The sequence below is a fragment of the Cygnus olor genome, chromosome 16 (genome assembly GCF_009769625.2).
Source record: "Cygnus olor isolate bCygOlo1 chromosome 16, bCygOlo1.pri.v2, whole genome shotgun sequence".
Taxonomy (NCBI): domain Eukaryota; kingdom Metazoa; phylum Chordata; class Aves; order Anseriformes; family Anatidae; genus Cygnus; species Cygnus olor.
The window spans coordinates 5,223,965-5,240,178 of record NC_049184.1 but is presented as its reverse complement, the minus strand read 5'-3'; the positions used below and the strand labels follow the sequence as shown (position 1 = coordinate 5,240,178).

General features: G+C 44.0%; 2 long non-coding RNA genes across 2 annotated transcripts; one reads left to right on the top strand and one right to left on the bottom strand.

Annotated features, from left to right (window-relative positions):
* The first annotated feature begins 5,429 nt into the window (after positions 1-5,429).
* LOC121079206 lies at positions 5,430-14,893 on the top strand. The gene is made up of 3 exons (XR_005824935.1): positions 5,430-5,476; positions 10,087-10,188; positions 12,025-14,893. It is a non-coding gene; the product is annotated as an uncharacterized LOC121079206 (long non-coding RNA).
* Positions 6,641-8,408, bottom strand: LOC121079208. The gene is made up of 3 exons (XR_005824936.1): positions 8,091-8,408; positions 7,235-7,423; positions 6,641-7,144 (listed from the first exon to the last, which is right to left on the bottom strand). It is a non-coding gene; the product is annotated as an uncharacterized LOC121079208 (long non-coding RNA).
* Positions 14,894-16,214: the final 1,321 nt, after the last annotated feature.

Sequence of the window (16,214 nt, the reverse complement as noted above, 5' to 3'; positions counted from 1 at the left end):
CTCCACTTGCACATGCCAGCCAAGACACAAAGAGCTTCTATTTGCTCATGGAAAGTTAGTGATTTACTTGCACCCAGTTTACCTTACCTTTTGTGTTGTATTACTGCCTGCTGCATAAATCCACTCCAGAATACCTGAGGAGCATTCGATGAAACACTGCCCTCTGAAATGCATAGGTTATAGTTGTCAGCAGTTGTAAGTCTGTCAGCATTCAGGTATATATTCATTTTCACCCAGCATTCATAAATCAGACCAAATACCTCCTTCTTTGTTTGTTCCTTCCTCCTCATTGCTGATGTATCATGTGGTGAGTTTGCTTGATGCAAGCCTGTGCTGTCAGAGTGGTGTGAAATAGTCAGAACTGCACATATATTTATAGGAAAGTCATTTGAGCTGAGGCTTTGTTGCAAGCTGGGGACTAATGAAGTGGATGGGGAAAGCCAGTTGTGAGCACTCCCAAGCCATTTGATGAGCTTAAACAGAAAGCAGATGAAACCAGCTGGCTGTAATTGTTCTGGTGTGACACCAGGTGAAACACAGCTTTTCCCATAAGGCTTCCTATTGAGACCTAGAGTTTCATCAGACATGAGACAAAATGAGACATGTGATATGTGATCAGTAAGCCCCAGTGATTGCAGAGGAAAGGGAAAATCCGCATGCACCCTGAGAAGCTAGGCTGCTGTTGTTGCCTGTTCAGAAGCAGCAGCACAGCATCTACACCCAGCCCATTTTGGCCATCAAATCCAACCTCCTCTTTCACTCAGAACAGGGTTTCCCCACAATCAATGCACTTAGATCACTGTTTGTTTTCTCTAGATTGTCTCTTTCCAATGGTTTCCTATCCCAGTCTGGAAATTTCATACCACTGAGAACTTCTTGCCTTCCTAAGTTAAGTTGCTCCAGTTAATTAGCCTCACTGCACACAGCCATGGCCCTATTTCTAGTCTGAATGTTGGCTGCCTACGGAGACATTATGTATGCTGAGCACTGAATAGCCAGCACTTCTCTGAATGTATTTGCAACTTGATAATACTGCTCTGGTTACATCTTATACTTAGCCTCTGATCTCTGGCTGGGTTAGAACAGAATTGTCCTGCTCATGTCTGGGCAGCTGAGCCAGCTGACATGTCTGGATCTGGCCCCCTATTAGCTGTAGTTTACAGTTGTTTATGACTAAAACATCCACTGCTTTATTTAAATAAGGAGAATAAAAGGTTAAGCTGCTGCAGATATTCGTATTTAATCTGTTCCAATTACTATATGCATATCATTTTTCAAAAAGGATTTGAGACTTCCCCCACACAGACTTTAATTTGTCCACATGAAGTATCAATGTTTTAGGCTAGGATTTTCAAAAGCACCTTAAGTAAATGAGGCACCCACTTCTTATTGACTCTCATTGACTTCCCTGATTGCTTTGGAGAAATCCCATCCTTAATCATCATTATTATGCCATAAGAAATGGTCTCCTTCATCATCACTGACATATCCTAGGTACTGTCAGCTGCCATATCTAACCCATAAAATATAATAAAATAAACCAAAACACCTAGGTTACTTGATGGATAAGCGCTTAGCATGTTACTGGTAGTGATACTCAAGCAACACTGAAGCATTCTCGAGGTCCTTGTGGTTAAGACATCAACCATGAACGCTGCATCTGCACCTGGGAAGTGCAGCCCAGGAGAGCTCTGCTGGACACCTGCCTTGTGGTCAGCCAGCCACATTTTCTCCAAGGTCCGTGCCCTGCCCTGTCTGAAGGATGGCTGAGAAGCCAAAATGCAGCACAGGGACTTGTTTGCCATGGGACCAGTGGGCAAGGGGCTCCAGGTGAAATTTGGTCTCCCTTCCCACAGACTCTGGTGCTTTGCTAGAATGAGAGACAGCCCAAACAAATTCCCAGAGTTGTTTACTTCTCTTTCCTAGCTCCTGACTGCACTGACTGTGCTCACGTCACAGCAAGAAAACCCAAGGGAAGCAGCGCTCCCAGAGCTGCTTGGAGCTGCAGACACAGTCTAGTGAGACACTGGGTAGGTCTTCAGAAGTGTTGGAGGGTCAGGAGGTAGCAGGCATAGGAAGGCATCCACGAAGCTGCCTCTTGTTGGCATAATACAAAATTTCTTTTCCAGTCCCTTTTCCAGTCCAAGGTCTTTCTCTAGTGCACTGAACCTGGAACATTTCCACCTCCATCCTGATGCACTCAGACCCTCCAGCACCCTCCAGGACAAACAGTGCTACATCTTTTGGAGCAGATCCCAAATACATAGCTATCTCTGCATGCTCCTGACAAGCTGCACTGACACAGCTGTGCTTAGAGATTCTTGTGCATTGACTGGGGATTACACTGCAAAGAGCTCACCCTGGCAGAAACTTTCATGGCAGCCTCCCAGAACATGGACCTCTGCATGTTCCCAAAAAAGCTCATTATAGAGCCACCCTTTCCATTTGCACTCATGTGTGACTGCAGAGCACGTTGCTTAAAGCTACAGACAGTGATGTAAGCAAATCAGGGCTGGTACTGCAGACTGCTGGCTCTGGGGTGACTGTTGCTTGTGATAAGGTTGCTTGCCTTTTGTAGCACCAATCATGTAAGGAAAGGATGCAAGGTCTGTTGGGGCCAGAAAAATACATATCAGCTTCTCAGCATCTTCTCAGCTCCTTCACAGCTGGGTTGCAGGGGGCAAGCAGACTGTAAGTACAGTAAGCACTGGGTATTTTTGCTTTCAAATATCACCAAGCCTTTATCTATTGATTGTAAGCAAAGGATCATTAGGAAGGGAAAGGGAGAAGTTGGTTTAGTGAGAAATGCAAAAATCCAAATTCAACTTCTCAGAGGCCTGTATGGATTAATAGAATTAATTTATCTTGCAGGGCATTAATTGAAGAATGTGCTGAGGTTAAGGACAAGGTCAGCTCTTCACAGTATGTCTCCTACATAATTCACTTACCAAGCCATCAAGACAATCTGTGCAGAATAATAGTGAAGGATGGGCATTCTGCTCCCAGGATCTCAGGGAGCATAACCTTGTATTACAGATAACTATAAATTAAAGTTGTAGGAAGGTACATGGTAGATGTTCTATTAGACGAGATGTTTAGCACCATCTTCTCTCTTCATGGTAGAGAGTTCCAGATCAGGCCTGGGTGACACAAAGGGACACTTATGACCCAGTACAGGGTCCCTCTGCTCCACTGAATATGCAGTCTGAGCTCGCAGCCTCACCCTTCAGCCCTCCAAGGAGGGAATACAGTTGGGAATTGTTGCTGTGTTTCATTATTCCTCCAGACCAACATGAAAAGGGCTACAGCAACATCCTGCAAAACGAGTTGGGAAGGAGCACTTGGCTCATGTTCCCTTGCTGGTGCAAGAACCAGACTGAGGCTGTGATTGCAGGTGTCATGGCACTGCTGGCATGAAAGCCTTTGGGCTCCCCCAGGCAGGGCGAGGGGTCCCCATGCACCCCTCAGCCCCCTGCCCCACCTCTCCAGCCCATCTCAGGCTTGCCCTGCTGGGTCCAGGCTGGGGCAGCTGCCTGACCACACAGCATAGGGGTCAGAAGCCAACCCAAAGGGAGTAAGAAGTAACGAGGGATGAGCAGATGCGAGGCTTTTGTCTCTTTGCCTTTGTGCTTGCAAACAAGTATGGTGCAGGTATGTCTGTCAATACTTCTCACCGAGCAGCTATTCCTGGTGTCTCCAGTGGTGGGAACAGCTCCGTGTCCTGCAGCCCATCTCCTGTGCAGGCAATGCTGGCCTAAGGCAAGCTTTGAAGCTTTGGCCTGCTTGTGACTATTTGTTTCAGGTAGGAGGAACCTGCCTGCTGCTGCCAGTGGTCCTTCTGCCCACCCATTTTATAACTGCAGTGAGCAGGAATGGAGATGAATAAAGGCCATCAAAAGCTGTACCAGCCCCCAGCAGGTACCAGTGCAAGCCAGCAGGCAGAACCTGTATCTGATTCCACACATCATTTATAACTTGCCCTCCAGCAACAACTGAACCACAGGCACATTTTTTTAACCCTGAAAGTGTTTTCCCATGAGATTAATTAAATACTGGAGCAGGGGTCCAATATTAAGTGTTCATCCTCAGACAGACTCACAAAATAAGGCCCTCAAAAACCTAGTGTACGTGGCCACTGTTCAGCTCAGTTTTGGGCCAGAGACCTCCAAGTGGCTCTTCCAGACTAAGTTTTCCTGTAAGCCACAAAAGCCAGACTGCATGGCAGAAAAGCAGGCTGGGTCACTGGGTCTCAGAGGACTGCAGCCTTGGAGCCACCCCACAGAGCAGGCTGAACGCCTGGTGCTGCCGTGGGGCTGTGCCTTCCTCTGAGCCCCCGTGGCACATAGCCAGGCAAGGCAACCGGCCAGCCCTGGTCCATTAATGAACGCCAAGGAGATCAAAGATGATGCCATAAGACGGAATGTCTGCTTTGCAGCTCTTAAAAGCTTAAGAAAAATGAAAACACATACAAGGAAACTATATGAGGCCAATTTTACTGAAGATTGAAAACCAGACTCAAAGGTGAGGTTTTGTGCCAGACTTATTGCTTCTTTGTGACCACATTTCATCTTCCTTCTTCAAATGCATTATGATAAAATCTAATTATAGCATTGCCTGATTTCCCCCAGACAGTGCTTTACACTGTAGGGCATACTGCAGAAGTAATACAGCCAACATTTTTTTTTGTTTCACTTGTTTTTGTTTAGTTTTCTTGTATGCCTGTTATTTAAGGTTTTATTGCTTACACACTATTTAAACTAAGGCTGATCCATCTCCGAGTTGCTAAAAGCCGTATAATTAAGTTACTGGATTGTCACAGAATCTATGCTGCTCAACAGAGTGGTACAGGAGATGGTCTGGGAACAGTCACAGGCAGGGGCTGACAGCAGGACAACTTCCGTGGGGTAAGATGGGCGCACAGCTGGGCTTTGGGGACACCCCGAAAGTGTTACCTCAGCTACCTGTACTGCAGCAAAGAATGAAGCTGCTGAAGTGCACTGAAGTTAGCATAGCCTAGCTGCTGAACATAGGAAACAGCCATGTGAAAAGAAAAGCTTTATCTGCAGGCTCTATTAGACCCAGTTTCCTCACTACTGGGGCTGTGGCTAGGAAAGAGAAATTTAGATATGCAGCAACAAAACAGCTCTAACAAAATGCTGGCATGTGATCTAGGCAGGGAAAAAGAAAACTTAAATAAACAGTGGGGAAAAAATATTTTGTTTTGTTTTTTTAACATAAAGTAAAAACAAACTGCCTACACTTTCTCTTACTTTTCTATGAGGCTACGAACAAGCACCTTGCCTTTAACAGCTACCACCATATTTTCTCCAGCTGCTGGGGGTGTGTGAGATTTTATAGGCTGGTTCCTCACCCACCACCTACTTTAATGGGTGCCTTTCTGCTCTTCTCTGGGTGTTTCTCTGCTACTGAGCTCTTAGAGGTTTTAGTTACAGAGACTCCCATCACTATTAACATGGTAAGGACCTATCTTCTCATTTCTAATTAAAATAAATTAAGTTGTTACTTTTATTTATTTATTTATGTTGACTCTTTTAATGGAATATTGACTTTAGCTCAAGTATGTTACTTCTTTCCTTATTCTGTGTATTTATTTTTCCTTTTTCCTCGATATATATATATATATAGACAGTAGCTGACTCCTCTCAGCCTTCATTTTACTGTATTAAATGAATCAAGACCTTTTAATAACTCACCATAATGAGGAGTTTGCTTTCTCAGACGTCCTTGTAATCTCCTTTAGCTTAGGTCTAACTCAGGCTAACCCAGGCTGTGGTCTGGATTTGAGCTGAGTTTACACTAGCACCTTTTGCACTACCTTTCATGATTCTGTACTTGCTATGGAAAAAACTTCAAAAACTAGCTTTACAGGTGTTTTGTTCAGCCAAAAATTGATTGAGCTTGCAGTGTGTTGCAGCAAGTCTGTCAGTCTGCTTTGTTCTTTCATCTCTGACAGCTCTCCTTGAGATTTTGTGCACATCTACGTTGGCCTAATACCATTATAGATGATAAAAAAGTCATAGTAGCACTACTGGCTTCTGCCTCTGACCTCTGCTTTTAATGTCTTGCCCCGAGTGCATTAAGGAACTGTTCCCAGCCACTACTTTAAATTCTGCAGCACAGAGGATATCAGGCACAACCTGAGCTGATTTTTTCAGGGCTACAGCTACATGTTATGAATTTGGTAAGACGTATCTACTGCTGTGGAAGAAAAAACTCTTTGTCCCCTCACGTATGAGGTTCTTGCATTGGCTCCTGCACCTCGAGGCTGCAGCACTTGGAGCCCCTGAAGCCTGGACAGAGGTCAGCACTGCACTCCAGTGCCCTCCTGGGCGTAGTTCTTCTGCCAGAGCCCTCCCTGACAGGAGGGAGTATTTGCTATTCTTGGGCAGTAGTGTCAAAGCCCACCCTCTCCCAAAACATCAGATGTGTAGGTCCTGCTGTTTTCCTGGGGCATGTGCCAGCAAACACAGGCAGCACACACCATCTGACCAATGCCTTCTTCCAGGCAACAGTGCACCAAGTGCCTGGCTCACATAAAATCTGGCATGGCTTTCACTGTTTGTTCTGTTGCTTTTATTATTATTTTATTTTCCATCTAAGCACTCTGGAGTATCTCTTGGGTTGGCAGGAGGCTCTCTGGGGTGGCCCAGGACCTGCCTCCACCCTTCGCAGCTTTCTCCCGAACTTGATCCTCTCGTCTTCCCTCTCCAACCCTGGGGCAGCTTCACAGCCCAGAAGTTATCCCTGCTCTGAAACTTCTCTTCTCTTGTTCTCCTGCCTAAAGCTTCTCTTGCTTAATGAGTCTGCCTGTACAATCCCCTGTAAAGCCTCGGCTGTGTTCAGTGATGCTCCTGCCCCTGCAAGCTAGCAGGAGCTGGGGTTTGGGCAGCCAGCAGTGGCTGAGCAATGAGCTGGTGCTTGGAAGCTGCTCAGCCAGGGGCTCAGAAGAGCTCCTCTCTCTCCTGCCCACCAGGAGAAGGCAGGCTCCAGCAGACTCCTCTACTAGTTCTTAAGACATGTATGCTTTCCTTGATGGTGATTTTGTTTCCCAGAGAAACAGCTGTTCCTCAGCTATTTTCTTCCTTTTCTCAGACTATTTTTTTCAAGTGATTTTTGTTGTCAGCTGTTAAAAACAAAATTCCTCTTTTGACATTTTCTGCGTTCTATGGAAAGTCAAAACTTTGTGCAAGGAGGAAAAAAAATCCCCTCTAACCTGTTCTACTCAGAATCTGCCTTGCTGCAGGCCTATTGTGTTTCTACCCTTTGCTTCTTCACCATCCTTGCTGTGTTGCTTTTCTGTTGTTTTCCTTTCTCTTTGTCAACCGATGTCCTTCCCCAAAGCAACAGGCGTCTTGTACCCTTTCTGAGGGCTTCACTACAGTCATTTCCTTATTTTGACAAGCTGAAATGATCAGCAAGTGAATAGTTAATGTTAGACCTGCTGTTTCAGATGAAGCAGTTACCCCTCTGAGCAGGGCCAGGTTTCCTGCATGCTCAAGCTGTTGGCACAGAATTGCTATGTGCCCATTTGAAAGACTGTCACAGGGACCATGAGATTTCCCAGCTGCATGCTGAGATTGCATGTAGGGAGATGCAGGTTTGAAAAAACAGTCTAGATACATCAGCTCGTACCTGGATGCCTGTCTCATGTACTGTATTGCCCTGGAAGCGTGGGAACTGAGGACCTATAGCAGCTCTTCTACCACACAGTTATTCTAGGAAGAGCAAAGGGACTGCACCTGTGACCTGTATCTTCTAGAGACAAAAGAATTACCCACTGCACAAAACCTGATATCCTGTATTGGTTTTGGATAGCCTGGAAAACCCTCTTAAATAAAAGCTGGGCCTATGACACCAACTGGACTTTCTTAAGATGTCCATCCACATAGGATGTATATAAGGTAGTAATAGGAGTTTATCATACACATTATACATACACTTATCATTGATCCTTATCTGACCTGGCTCAGTAGTGACCAAGAGAGTTATCTTCTGCTGTTCAGTGTTTTGCACAGTGAGTTGGAGTGACTCAGGGCTTGTACGTACATCTCCAAGGACAGAAAGCTTACTAGAATTGCTGAATGCACCAGGCAGCGAGGTATCAGAAGGTCAGTGATGGCTGTGCTGAGTGTCCATGTTCTCATTCATCTGACAACCAAGCATTCTTCACAACTTTCATGGCTTGGCTTTGACCTATACGCAGGATGGTAGGAGCACCAGTCCTGCAAGACTGGCCAGACTTTGTAGCCTTACATACAGCATTTAAGTGTGGAGAGACACAAGATACATATCTCCTATCTCAGAGGGCAAAAAGGAAGCAGTTGTCTGTGGCTGATTCACCCACAGGTGACATCACTTGGATGTTGATGCTCCACAGGGGAGTGGGATTAACAAGATATTGACCAGGGAGCAGAGGGGGTTTTCTGAAAACCCCTTTGGGCCATACAAGCTGCCCCCTACTGCATCACTGGATTTTCCATCAACTATAGCATGGGTGCCCACCTGTTGCTGGTCAGATGACAATACAGAAGTAGCAACCATGTTCCTTATGAGACTTCTCCAAGTGAGAAGCTGGGCCGTCTCATACAGGTGCTAAGGCTTTCTGCAATCAGAATTTCATGGTTTTGAACAAACCCTGTCAGGAGGCATGAATTTCTCAGAAAAGCAAGCTGCTAGCTGACCAGACTTTGGTGATTAAGGTCTGTGTCTCCTAATGCAAATAAGTGCACGTTAGTCACCTTAATCCTGCTGGACCCCAGACAGCAAATACAAGAACTCCCCATTTGTACTATTTTTTTTAAAGTACCACGATTTTCAGAATATTATCCTCATGCTTTTTAGACCCGAACCATGATTTCTGAGTGTTTGGAGCTCTCGGTATTGCTATTAGCCAGGCAAGAGAGCGTGTATGGTAAAGAAGAGATGAGAAAGGAGCAACATTCAGCCTGGACATTTCTGATGCAAATGACCCCTTGCAAATAGATCAAAGTTTCAGCACTTCTCATGAAACTAGAATGTGTCTTGCAATGTGTCAGGACAGCCTCTTGCCAATCAGAGATATTATAATTAGGGGTTAGCAAGTGTCTGTGCTCACTGCTCTGTTCTGGCTGGCATCTCACCCACAAGGCAGCTTGATCAACATTTTACTTCAAAAGTACAAGACTTACCTGTTATTTCAACATCAATGAAACAGTAACTGATGTCAATGAAAGGTCAGATATGGCTTATAAATAAAACCTCGCTATCAATATTTTTATTAAGTTTAGTTGCTTTAATTTTTGACAAAAATTCTTTAGAAGATAAACTAAGTCCCATCCGTGCCTGGAGTGCTTGAAACAAAGGAGAGTTCAAAGGCTAGCAAATCTGTCTCTGCATCAAATTCAGAGAAATGGTTGTAATGATAACGCACGGACCTGTATTCTCCAGTACTGTGCAATAAAATGCTTTCTTACAAACCTCTCTGCAAAAGACCAAATGTTGAGAAATCCTCACCCCGGTTTCACAGCTGGGGACTGACCTCTCAGAGTCTGACCCCCCCCATGGTGGGATGGATGCCCAAGGGCTGTGCACCAGATTGGGATCCCTGCAAGGACACCAAGGCCGTCTGGAAACTCAGCTTGGATTCTGGGGCTCTCAACTCCCGGAAGAGTGAGGCTGCCCTTCTGGGAAGAGGAGGGACAGGTACTCTAGAAGTAAATGAACATATTATTTCTAATAGCTATGGAAGCGAGACAGAAGCACCACTGATTGCTAATATTTAAATCCCTCAAGACTTTTTTCAGAATTTTCCTGTCCAGCTCATTACATTACATTACAGATATATGCAATGTGCATAAGACAATTCATCTCAGCAGTGTGATGGTTATTACCCAAATTCAGCTTTCTTATTAATTTGTTACCCCATATTTGCAATAAGTTGAAAATTACTCAGTTCAATATGTCTTCCCCAATATCCCTCACTGACTAATCCATTATTTTTCACTCCTTTTTCCTCCCAGGTTGTTAGATATGATAATTGATCTGATAAAATGTCTGTTTCATTCACTGTCTGTTTCATTAATCCAGCAGGCACAAGAAAGTGAAGAGGTGAATTCTAAAAGAGACAACAGACTTCAATAACCCACTAGATGTGTTGTGACAAATTTCATGAACCTAAACCCAAATTATGTGAGTCTGGGAAGACTATTCATGGTATCAGAGAGCAGATAGTACTTTATAGTTTCAAACTGAGGGTTTGAGACCATGAACTTTATCTTCCTGGGATGTTTTTGCAACCTCTTTATACACTGGAAAAGGCAGTGGAGTGCAGCACAGGAAGCAGGTCAAAGCATGAGCACAAATGATGATTTTCTTTCCAAAAGTCTTAAAATCAATATGCAGAGAGTTCACTCTGACAGCCTCGTATGAGACAGGATAGCATTGATAGATAAACTCCAGCTTAAAATTACTGAAACACCAAGCATTTCCTTCACAAAAATAGCAACTTTAATCCAAGTTGTGTACACTGTCATTGCCTCTACTGCCAGCCAAAGCAGGAACGACAGAAGAATCCCAAGAAATGGCACCTCTTTTGCACTACGTTGCAAGGAATTCTTTACTTAGTTTGGAAATGTATATGGGATTGTCTTTCAGAGAAGGTGACAGTCATCTAAGCAGGAGCAGGGTGGATGGAGCATTTAGGTAGTCTGGGAGCTCCTTTGAAATCTCCACAGGATAACCAGCTAGAGAAACCCTACATAGCTGTAGGTTTTATCTGACTGTATACAGTCAGATGTGTGTGACGGCTGTCAGATGATGAGGAAAAGACCTCATGATTCCTTGTACAATGGAGACCAAACCAGAAACAACCTCCAAGGAAGCTGCTGGGTTTGGGCCAGCTCCTACTTGGAGATGAGCAGCTGGCACTTGAAAGTGGGATGTTTTCTTGTGGTCCAATGTGCCTGTTGCCTCTTCTCACTCCACATGCATTGCAACAGCCCCGCTTCAATCTGTAGAAACCCTGTTGTCAAGAGACAAGATGTGCTGTGCCTCCAGGTGCACCAGGCTGTAGGCATGCATGAAAAAATTGACCGAATCCTTTACTCTGGGGGTTCTCCATGCTTGTGCCTCTCTCCTATCTGTAGTTGCAGATTTGTACCAAATATAGTCTGAATTGTCTTGGAGCTTGCCCAGCAAGCAAACTTTTAAAATTATTTTTTTAGAAAATTAGCTAAATCTGGGGAAAGTCAAATCTGTTCCGTAACATGATAAATATCTGGGCCACTAGCATGGGGAAACTGGAACAACTTGTTCAAATGGTAGACTTGAAGGGGGAAAAATACAGCATTTTTCTTTATTATAATGAAGAATAGAACATGCAACCCATCGTGCAGTTTAACAGCACTATTAAACCAAATGTTTGCAGGAAAACCAAATATGCTGCAGAATGCCCAAAGCCCAAGTGTCTGCAGTGCTTCTGATTCATCAAGAGAATGAAAAAGAAAAAAAACATTTTCCCTGTATGTGGCTGAATTAGTGGAGCACTGCCAATTTGAAGGGAGACTAGCGGTACCAGCGGGGTGCTGTATAGGTATGTGCTCTGCAGAATTAAGTGGTCTAAAACTGGCTGTTTACAAAGCCTTACTTGACCCTAACACATGAGCTACAATTTGCCACATCAGTGAGGATACCTGCTCACTGAGGATACCAGTGAGGATCCAGTGCCAGGATGCTGCAGCATCATAAGATCTGTGTAACAAATAAACTAAGGATCAGGCATAAATACAGCTCATGCAACACCTGCTGTGTGTTTTGGCTATGAGAAAGGGTTTCTCAATGCAAATGACTATTGATTTTTTTTCTGACAATCTTGTAAAAACTGCAGTGAACCAGGGTATGAGCAGTAAATATGGAGGTCAGTACATAATTGTGGCTTTCAGAAGACACTTCCAAAGGATATCAGTCCTTGTTTGCTGACGATAGGCTAAAGATCACCAATAATGATTTACAGTTTCCGTTTCTCAGGTTTGAAGAACAAAAGTGAATTATGGCTGACAAATGGAGTGAGTAAATCCTGAGTGAACCTTGTCCGGGGTCTGCTCTTTGAGTAATGTCTCAACAGGATAACTTGAAGGAGTGCAGGAAAACATTTCTGTAAGATTCTAAGCAGGACTTCCTGTGAAACCTCCTGGGAAGACCTGGCTAATACCAGATCAGCTATGGTTTATTTAGTTAAATCTTGCATCACTTCAAGGATGGTTTCCTTTGTGCTGACCTGATCTGAAACCACACCATCCAACTGAAATGTTTTCTGTAAAATCAGTTCTGCACCTCCCAAGATAAATTTGATGTTATATTAATCAGTGTTTGTAACAGGACCATAATATAATTACGGTATTCCTTCTTGTTGACACTATATTTCTCTTAAAGTTTTCATGTTTTTGTTGAAAACTGTTCTTGAAAACACCCCCCCTTGAACTGGATGCTCGTACTCAAATATGTCAGCCAATATCAAGGGTGTTTAGCAAATGCTGAGCAGTTTATACAGAATGTGGGGAGTTAAGTTTGGAAATTTTATATCATTCTTTGTATGCCTGGTCCTCCCCAGACGCATACCAGGTCCAAAGGTAATGCAGCTATGGATATAGGAGAAATACCTGGGATGCCACTATTCAAAGGGTGAGAGGGATTTACTGTGGATGGGTTATCGAAGTGCTTGTTTTCTCCAAAGAGGAATGACTGTTCCCAGTTTGAAACATCACAGCTGGTGGGTGAATCTAACCATCCATCTCCCATCAAAGTCAATGTGAGTCATCCAGCTGGAGTCCTCCTGCCTTTCTCTGAGAGGCTGAAGCATTGTCACTGCCTTCTATAGGGAAGAAGACTGGGCAAGCTGACATGAAGATAAATAGCTAGAGTTTCTTCAGTCAGGTAAATGAGGACACTATTTCTTGAAATTTGTTAGTTCCATGATCTGATACACCAGCAGGCTTCAGAGGCTCAGGGGGCTCCTCAAGCAACTCTCTGACAATCTGATTCCTTGGTACCTGTGGTGTGCTGGCAAGCAAAGATGGAACAACACAGCAGACAGTTTGGCTGTCAAGAATCTCCTAGAGGAGAAAATCATGATGCATAGACACAGTCTCCTATGCACTTCAGTAGGACTGTGTGGGAGAGGAAAAAAATATTTTTTCAGAGCTATCAACAGTATCTTTGTGGAAAAACCCTGAACTTGAGGTTACCTAGAAGCATTTTTGAACCATTTTCCTTTTAGCTGTTTGATGCGTATTCATATTTATTGGTTTCTACAATCCATAAACAGATAAAGGAAAATACCTGGATACCGGCTATTTCCATCAAATGTTGAGTGTTAAAAATAACCAGTGAAAATGAGCCCTTATATCTTGTGAGCTGACTGAGGTTTATTTTGTGAGCATTTGTGGAGATGGACAAAGGCTCTGAGGTTTTTAGCCTCCCCCTGTTCTTATTAGCTGTGCAAATCCACTGCGTGACTGCTAAATGCATCCAAAGGAAGTTTTGTCTGGGCATCTTCTGCTAAATTCCTGGCAGCCTGTGCTCCTCTAATAACCAATATCTCCCTGTGTTGCCAAACACACAGGTTTATGATGTTGCAGGGAAAGATCTGTAAGGCTGTAATCTTGTGCATGACCAACAGGACCTCAGCATGGCTCTGAGCACTAGCACTGACCTGCACTGGTGTTGCCACAAGCCCACAGCAGCAGAAGACAGTTTCCGTCTTCAGAAAGCATGATATTCAGTTTTTGCTCTCAAAACAGGCAGGTGTTGTCACCACCTTAGTGTAAGTCACAACACAGGGCCATGAAGATGTTCCTGAAACAGCTAGAACAGCTGCTGGGAGCAGCTGTACCACCACCAGCACACTGTGGGCACTCAGGAGGCACTCAGATGGACCATTCTGGTGTCTGAGCTGCTCCAGATCCCTCTAAAAACCAAAGCTTGGGGCCAGGGGAACAGACCTTCAACATCAGGGCCAGTATAAGAAAACACTGACGTTTCCCCTAGCGTGGACACCAAGAAGGGTGGTGATATCCTGTGATGCAATATCCCTGAAGGGATGCCGTGTTTCCAAAGGCTTAAATGATGTTCAGCCATGCCTGCCCATGACCCTGCCCCTGTCCTGCTGAGCAGGGCAAGGGGAGAGGGTGGTTCCTCTCACCTCCCACTGCCAGCCCTAATTGCTGGGTCTCTCCCTGGCTTCTGTTAGCAGATGGCACTTCTCATTTAGCTAAACAATTTACCATGAAGTCTTCTTATTTCAGATCAAACCACTAGCTAACATCAAGCAATTACTGTGTTTGCTTCTATACTTATTTAAAAAACACTTCATTAGGATGTTAGCATTTAGACCTTTGGAGATGCATGACATCAGCTGTCATGGGGAGCAAAGACCCTGCGTAAACAGAAGATTCATCCCCTGAGCAAGAGCGATGCTCCACTTTATTAATAAAAGTGTGAAGCATGGTATAATTCACCCGCCCACCCTGCCAGAGATTTAACAACACAACACTTCAGTCAGCAGAAAAGACAGACACGATATTTTCCAAATTGATAGAATATCTATTGAAAACCTATTTAGACACTTTAATGGGATAACAGGAGCACAGTGCCAATCTGTGGAGGAGGAGAGCTCATCAGAAACTTTAATACTTCCATATGCAAAAGAAAATATAATTTGCAGAGTTTCCTTCCTAGTTTCATCCATCTGCCTCACCATGCTATTCCTTTTTGTCTCTTATTTATGGCTGTAATTTTGATGCCACAGTTAGTGTACATGAGCTGCTGTATATTTCTGTTATTTGCTTTGAAATTGCCCTTTTCAGCTCATATCTGAAGTCATTTATTTGCCCACAAAATAACCAGGCCCTGAACTTTTTCCTGGCAACCAGTTTTGCAGTGCCTAAGATTTTTTTCTGTAATGGTATATATACATACTTTATTATTGCACTTAAATGCTTATTAATAATTCATGGAATCTTAAATGGCTGAAAAAACATTCTTGGGTTAAATATTTCTGGAGGGTCTCTTAGCCCAGAGCCCTTCTCTGTGAATGTAGTCCTCACAGCAAAGGAGAGCATGGCTCAAAGTTGGTATTTCCATGGTAATTGCACTTTTTAATTAACAATATATTTAATCCAAGTACAAAAGAAAGGGACATAGCTGCTCAGGGGCTGCTGTAACAGGCTAAAAATAATTTCGCACAGTATATACTTTGATTTTAACAGCTTTCATATTATGTTCACTGGAGACTTCACTGCATCTTTGGTTGTGAGCATCCTGCTCTGAAACCACAAAGCTCCTGTGCCTATTGCCTTAGTTGCATACAGGGGCTATTCTGAGTCCTCACTCAGCAAACTGCAGTCATGCTGGGGCTCTTGAGACTTCGATGCCCATGAACACCCTTGGGACATGCGATCATTGTCCCCAGTGCATGCTTGTGTACCAATCAAGCAACAAATATTTAGAAAGTTCCAAATATTTAGAGCTTGGGTTTTATCAGGATCTCACTGCCTCTGGTCAAGCCCTTGGCTGGTGGCAATGCAGAGGGGGAAGAGGCTCTGCTCTTCAGCTAATTTTGACTCCATCTGATTTGGCTGTCAAGAGGAAAAGAGGAATTTGAAGTTTTCTATATGGCTATTGACATACAAGCATGCAGCCCTTAAGAAAGCACTTTTGAAGTAATGTCTGTTCCTTTCAAAGAAATAGCAGGTTCTCTACAAGCTTTTCTCCCTTGAAAGGCAAGAGTGGGATGATGCAATACAGAGGCCTCTGGGGAACTGACACTTAAATGTCCTCCCAATGAAAAGCTGATCAATTTAGAGGCACTCCCTGCAGGGTCCTTTCTTGATCTTGACCTCATTTCATTACTTAGAGCATGCAATTTCACACGCATCCCTCCCAGCACAGTAAGTTCAAGAAATGCATTTGTCTCCAGGTCCATCAGACCACTTTTTATCACCAATGAATGAGCAGCAGCACTGATGGTTCAACAACAGAGGCAAGGCAGAGTGTTTTACATCTCCACTGTCTTCATAACAGCCACTGTCAAGGGATGTTGTATACAGATGCAAAGGAAGGAAGGAAGAATTTTGGTGCCATTCTCCTAGGGACAAAGGTTGGTTCTAGTCAGAATCCTGTCCTGTAGGGACTGTTTAACATCACCTGTTTCCAGTTCC